This window comes from Carlito syrichta, unplaced genomic scaffold (assembly GCF_000164805.1).
Source record: "Carlito syrichta isolate Samal-C Ts95f unplaced genomic scaffold, Tarsius_syrichta-2.0.1 Scaffold82277, whole genome shotgun sequence".
Classification (NCBI taxonomy): Eukaryota; Metazoa; Chordata; class Mammalia; order Primates; family Tarsiidae; genus Carlito; species Carlito syrichta.
Window position 1 is genome coordinate 898,251 of NW_007026373.1, and position 7,077 is coordinate 905,327.

Genomic DNA, 7,077 nt, shown 5'->3' on the forward strand with positions numbered 1-7,077 from the left:
TGGGATCTCACTCTGTCATCCAGGTTGCAGCGCAGTGGCATGGCGATGACTCCCACTGCCTTAACCTCCTGGACTCTGACAATCCTCCCACCTCAACCTCTAGAGTAGCCGGGACAACAGATGTCCCAGCCTAGCTAATTTTTTGTGCAGATGAGGTCTCACCATTTTACCTAGGCTGACCTCAAACTTCTGGGCTCCAGTGATCCTCTCACCTCAGCCTCTTAAAGTGCTGGCATTACAGGTGTGAGCCACCGTGCCTAGGCAATCTTCTATAAGTTTCAAAAAGCTCAGGAGTGCCAGCTTTTGTGAATCAGAAAATTGAAGTCCAACTTTCTCTGTCACTAGTTAGCTGTGTGACTTTGGAAAAATTGATTTGTCTCTGAGCCTCAGCTTCCTCATCATAAAAGAATGACAATGAACTTGTCTCAGGGCTGTTGTGAGCGGCAATCAAGGAATGAAGGATGTGACTTGAGCTTTGTAAGTAGTTGCATCAAGTAGGGAATTTTCTCTTTGCAGGCCCTAAAAAGCAAGGCGCTAGTGCACTATTGGTAGGTTTCCATCCTACCTTTGCGGGGCACAGAACTCCCTTATAAACACTTTCCCCCAACCCTTTGATCAGAATAACTCAATTCCTTTTCTGTGTATCCCTAGAATCATACTGTTATTTTCCTCATATAAACAAAGTATTTAGGTGTTTTACCTTGTTTTATATTATGTATGTATATTTAGCAGCTTCTTGAGGACAAGGATTCCAATAATTCAGTGAAAGGCATTATGGCTTAGTGGTTAGGAGCATGGACTTTAGAATAAAATCTGGGTTCAAATCCCTGCTCCACCACTTAGCAGCTCGTATGATGTCAGAAGGGACCTGACACCTCTTAGGTTCAGTAGCTGGGGTCTGTGAATTAAATGAACAAAAGACAGATTAACAGGAGAAAAGGCCTGCAATTTTTATTAAAAGTTATGTGCACAGGATAAAAAAAATTAAATTCAAATAAGCGGTTAGGCTCAAGGGTTTTTATATCATTTTAACAAAAAGAAGGGGGTTTGAGCTTCAAGGGATAAGAAATCATGGGATGTGACTGGGAATATAGGGGGAAACTAATGGATGACAGGGAATGGGGACACCTTCACAAAGGAAAATCTATGTCCTGCTTTAAAGTAGAAGAAGAAAAGGCAGATAATTCTTTCTGCATCTGTTAGGTTTCAACTGCCTTGAGCTCAAATTAATCCTTATCCCAAAACGGCATATTTTGGGATGGCATACTCTGATGCCCTTCAATGGTAATTCCTTCTTTTTGCTGAAGAGAGTTTTGTCAGCTATAAAATTGAAACATACTCAGTTCTTCTTTCATAAGATTATTGTGAGAATTAGAAGGTATTCAACGCAATGCCTGACAAATAGAAAGAGCGTAAATATATGATGCTAATTTTATTTTATTTTATCTTATTTATTTATTTTTGTTTGCTTTGTTTTTTGAGTTGGAGTCTCACTCTGTTGCCCAGACTGGAGTGCAGTGGCCGCTCCTGGCCACTGCAGCCTCGACCTGCTGGGCTCCGGTGATCCTTCCGCCTCAGCCTTCCGAGTAGCCGGAATTACAGGCATGTGCTACCACACCCGGCTGATTTTTTTATTTATTGTAGAGAGGAGGTCTCGCCAAGTTGCCCAGGCGGGTCTCAAACCCGCGGGCTCAGGCAATCCACTCACCTCAACCTCACAAAGGCGCGGGATTACGGGCTGAAACACTGAGCCTGGCTAGCTAATTTTAGTTATTCATGGAACATCAGAGCTGAAGAGACCTCACTGTTGTACTCTAATATACTCAGCATACAGATAAGAAAATAGAGGCCAGGCATGGTGGCTCACACCTGTAATCCCAGCACTTTGGGAGCCAGAGGCAGAGGCAAGAGGATTACCTGAGCTCAGGAGTTCAAGACTAGCTTGGGAAACTTGGCGAGACCTTGCTCTACAGTAAATCAAAAAATTAGCTGGGTGTGGTGGAACACACATGTAGTTCCAGCTACTTGGAAGGCTGAGGCAGAAGGATCACCTGAGCCCAGCAGGTCAAGGCTGCGGTAGCTGTGAGTGTGCCACTGCACTCCAACCTGGACAATGCAGCGAGATTCTGACTCAAAACAAAAACAAAAACAAACAAAGAAACAAAAAATACAGAAAATAGGCCTAGAAAGTTGAATTGAATTGAGGCCAGACATGGTGGCTCAAACCTGTAATCCCAGCATTTTGGGTGGCTGAGTCAGGAAGATCACTTGAGTCTATGAGTTTGAGACCAGCCTAGATAACACAGTAAGGCTCCTATCTCTAAAAAAAAAAAAATAGTAAATAAATAAAAATAAAAATAATAAAATTTGCCTCCCAGCTACTCAGGAAGTTGAGGCAGGAGGATCCCTTGAACACAGAGTTCGAGGCTGCAGTGAGTTATAATTGCACTACTGCATCCCAGCCTGGGTGACAGAGCAAGACCCTGTCTGCAAAAAATATATAGAAATAAAAATAAGTAGAAAAGAAAGTTAAGTTGGCAGGTTGGTATCAACATTATATCATGTTGATGTGTGTTGCCCTCTAGTCCAATAATCTACATTCGATTCCCCTGATACAGGGCATTTCTCATTCTCTTTCCCTTCTTGATAAAAAGTCAGGACTTGGAGTTAGCTTGACAAACTGGCATTGAGCATCTACTACATACACAGCCTTGGGCTACATGTTGGGCCTGAAGGCATTACTGTTTGATAAGCCAGCATGCTATGGAGAAGACAGTGGATATTAGTTGAAAACTGTCCCCTCACAAGGATGACTGATGTTGGGGGTTGGTTAAGAAGCATTCTTGGGAGCAAGGGGGCTGATTGGTGTGCCATAAATACTGCTGACCTTGGGACCAGACAGACCTAAACTTGAATCTTGGCATTGCCATGTATTAGAAGGACAGCTTGGCCAAATATAGGACAATTTGTGCACAAATAATGATAGCAATGAACTATAACACATAAAATAAAGCAAATATCCATGAGTCCAAAATGATATAAATAAACAATTGAATAGGTGAATAAATGGAAGAGAAAGCTCTTCTTTACAGCAGAATTCCAACTAGTGCAATAGAAGGACTAATGAAAGTAGAAAATTATCACTTGGCAAATACCACTGTAATTAATAACTGTTTTGGGTAAGCATTATCAGTAGATAAATTGATGAAAGTATAAAAACTGGATACATGATCTCAAATATCTTCCCACCAGATTCTTATCAACAGCAAAAGGAAAAACAGCAATTTTACTGTAGAGACTTGGCAGATATCACCTTAGCCAAGAAATCTGAGTTAACACCACCTATTAATGAGACATATTCATCATGTGCCTCTTGATATGCATGCTACGAAAGGAACAACAACACTTTTGTGGTATTTTTGTCAGAAGTACATAACCTGAATTTAATAATGAGGAAATACCACACAAACTGAGGAACAGTCTACCACGTAACTGGCAAGAACTTTTAGAAGTGTCATTATCATGAAAAACAAAGTCAGAACTATCAGAGACTGGAGGAGGGTCAAAAGATGTAACAAGTGAATGCACTGGGGAATACTATATTGGATCCTGGACCAGCAAAAGGGAATTAATGAGAAAATGGATTAAATGTAAATAAAATCTGTAGCAAATCAGATTGTATCAAAGTACTTTTTAATTTTTGACAATTATGCTATGGTTATGTAAGAGGTTAACATTTTTGGCAGCTGGGTGAAGGCTATATGAGGAATTCTTTGTATTGTTTTTGCAACCTTTTTTTAGGTCTGAAATTATTTCTGAGTGAAAAAGCTAAGGAAAGGAAGCAGAGTGACCTTTGGTGAATCTCTCCCCCTCTTTGAGCCTTTGGTTTCCTTGTGTGAGCTCAGTGCAGTCATCCCAGTTCACTTCACAGTGTCACAAGGACAACATGGAATAGTGCAAAGTAGCAATGTACATGTCCTGATCCTACAGAAACTTATTCTTTCTGTCAGTAATAGCCGTTCAAGTGTCTTGAGATGCTAAAACTTTAAGATTTTAAATGAAAAACATCTGACTGCAAGCTACTTCCTCCCAGTCATTCGATATGACCTTGTCCAAGGAAATAATAATGACAGCTTTGTGGCTGGGCGGCTGTTGTCAAGGAGATGGCTCCAGATAGCCCAAACAGCTGGTGGCGGTGACATCACCTCCAGGCTTGGCAGAAAGAAAGACCATGGTGAGAGAGAGACAGGGCAAAGGCCTCCATCTCTGACCGTGTAACCACTAGAATAGCAGGAAAACCAACTTCCCAAACAGGCTTTTCTTTCTGCAATTGATTCTATTTTCAATTTCCAGGTCCAGGAACACGGTCAGGCTGAATAAGGCAGTGAATTCATCATAACGAGAACTCTTCACAAGCTCTTTCTTCTTGATAGTGTCCGAAGTATCTCATTAGATAATGCAACCATATAAGCTCAGCATTGTCTCCCCAGTTTTACACATGGGATGGTCTAGGTGCAGTAAGGAAACATCACAGGATAAATTTGGAGGAGTTTCCAGAGTTATTAATAGAATCTAAGTGCCCAAACTTCCAATCCTGTAATCATACAGCCCACACTCAGATTCACCTCTAAGCCACCTAAACAGTTGCCCAAGGCGTAGAGTCTGGTAAACACATCACTTAAATACCGTTGTCTGGATGTTGTAGACGTTATCTCTTCCTACTAAATTTTAAAGTGGAAATAAAGGCCAGGTGCAGTGACTCACGCTTATAATCCCAGAACTATGGGAGGCTGAGGCAAGAGGATTTCTGGAACCCAGGAGTCTGAGATCAGCTTGGGCAACATAGTGAGACCTTGACTCCACAAAAAATTTTTTAAAAAACCAGTGGGGTGTAGGGCCATGTGTCTGTAGTCCCAGTTACTTGGAAGGCTGAGGCAGAAGGATTGCCTAAGCTTGTGAGGTAAAGCTGTAATGAGCCATGATCATGCCACTGCACTTCATCCTGACTCAAAAACAAACAAACAGACAAACAACCAAAAAAAATGCGGAAATAAGACCAAAAAAAAGAAAAAAAGAATGGGAATGACAGGCTTCCTAAAACAATTAGGGTGCTGGAGTTCAGAGGGACCTGGCCTCAATTCCAAGTTCATCAGTGAGAGCTTGAGTAGGTTCTTTTTACGTTTTGCAACCTCAATCTTCTCAACTGTAAGTGAAATGGGTATAATAGTAGCACATTTCCCAAAATGTTGTTGTGAGGGTGAAATGAAGCGGTACATGTGATAAGTCTGGAACAAGTGATATATAAGACAAGCTTAAAATGTGTAAGTCTTCTTCCTTGTTTCTTTTCTAAAGAGCTTTCATTAGCTGGATGGGAAGTTAGTTCCTTTATTTGGTAACTGATGATTTGTAACTCAGTCACCCTCTGCAGAAGACAGTTGGATGTATGTAAGTCGCTTTGAAATGAGCACAGAGAAATCACAGATCTGAAAGCTGTAATGTCCTGAGAAGTCCAGTGCTTTTATTTAACAGTTGTAGAAACTGAGGCCCAGGGAGAAGTGGTCTACCAAAGATCACAGAGTTGGTGGCAGAGCCAGGGTGGGAATCCTGACACCCCAGCTTCCCTGCTTTGGGACACCTCATCTCATGGGTGGAACTTACTGGCAAGGGCTGGCCTTTCCCTGGGGGCAGTGCACCTGGTGTGCCAAGCCCCCTCTCTCTCTTTCAGGCTATCTTATTTCTAGTTCTGAAAGTTGTTCATGAACTGGAAAAGGAAGAGGGACAGGCACTTTGTAGACCTCATTAAATGTGGGGGTGGGGGAGGGAGAGAGAGAGAGAATATGAATATGGGATATATGTGGAATTACTATTGACTGAGATCCTAAAAGTATCTCAGGTCATTCTCACAAAAACCTTGCAGAATAGATATTAGCCCTCATTTTCCAGATTGATTCATTGATTGAATCATTCATTCCTTTAACATATATTTTCAAATACCTGCTGGGTGGCAGGCACAGTGCTATGTGTTGAGGATATAGCAGTGAGCAATTCAGGACACAGTCACTGCCCTCATGGAGCTTCCAGTCTAGTGCAAGAAGAAATTAAAAAGCAGAGATACATATAATTGCAAAACGTAAGTGCTATAAAGGAATATTACTGGTTGCTAAGAATACATGTAGTGACTTGATTTACATAAGAGGACTAGGGAAGGCTTCTTTTGGAAAGTGATTAATTACTTAATTGAAGAATGGGGAAATCGAGGCCGAAGGGGGAAAGGAGGCACTAAGGAAGAGGAAGGAGCAACACCGAGATGAGGAAGGGGAGGTGGATTTCACTGCTTAAACCCTGTCCAATTAGCTAAGTGTTAGGTGATTGCTATGTGCTTTTAAGAAAGGCAGCCAGAGCTATGAAGAAAGTCCTCATTTAGTTGCATGAGCTGCAGATCTGGCTCCAGTTGACAGACTTGTAATGTATTCCTTTGGGAGATTCATTTCTCAGAATGTTTCTGAGTTTCTCACTTTTCTCATGGCAGGAGCATTTGAGTCCTAACGATAATGAAGGATCGCTAGGTGAGGGATAGGAGTGGTAGTGGAGCTGACCATTTGGCTCATAGGGATTGAGTTATTTGCTTCAAACTTAAGTCTGCAAACTACTGCTTTCGTTGACATTCTGTACGTCCGATTTTTCTCAAGTGAGATAGTACTCGAGTTTCAACTCGAGGCGTAAGGCTTGTGGATTCACAAATCCCAGGGTTTGGAAGTTATAATTCTAGAAAAGCAAACACTGGGTTAGTAACTGTGAGGGTCCCTAAGGGGCCGTGTTCATGCTCATCTCCCGCTTAAATGAACTGACCAGGTCCGGCTTTCGCCCTCAACAAAAATGGCGCCCGCCCTGGCTTCGGCATGAGTGTCATCACAAAATATGGCAGCCGGCCTCTATTTCTTGAGTCTTTTTCGCCCAAGCACGGACGATTATGCCCTTAGTTAAGATGGCGCCTGCGCCCCCGCTTCCCTGCCCGGTCTCTGGCCCTCGGCAGGTCGGCTTCACTCTGCGTGCCTCGGTGACCCCGCCTCGTTTACG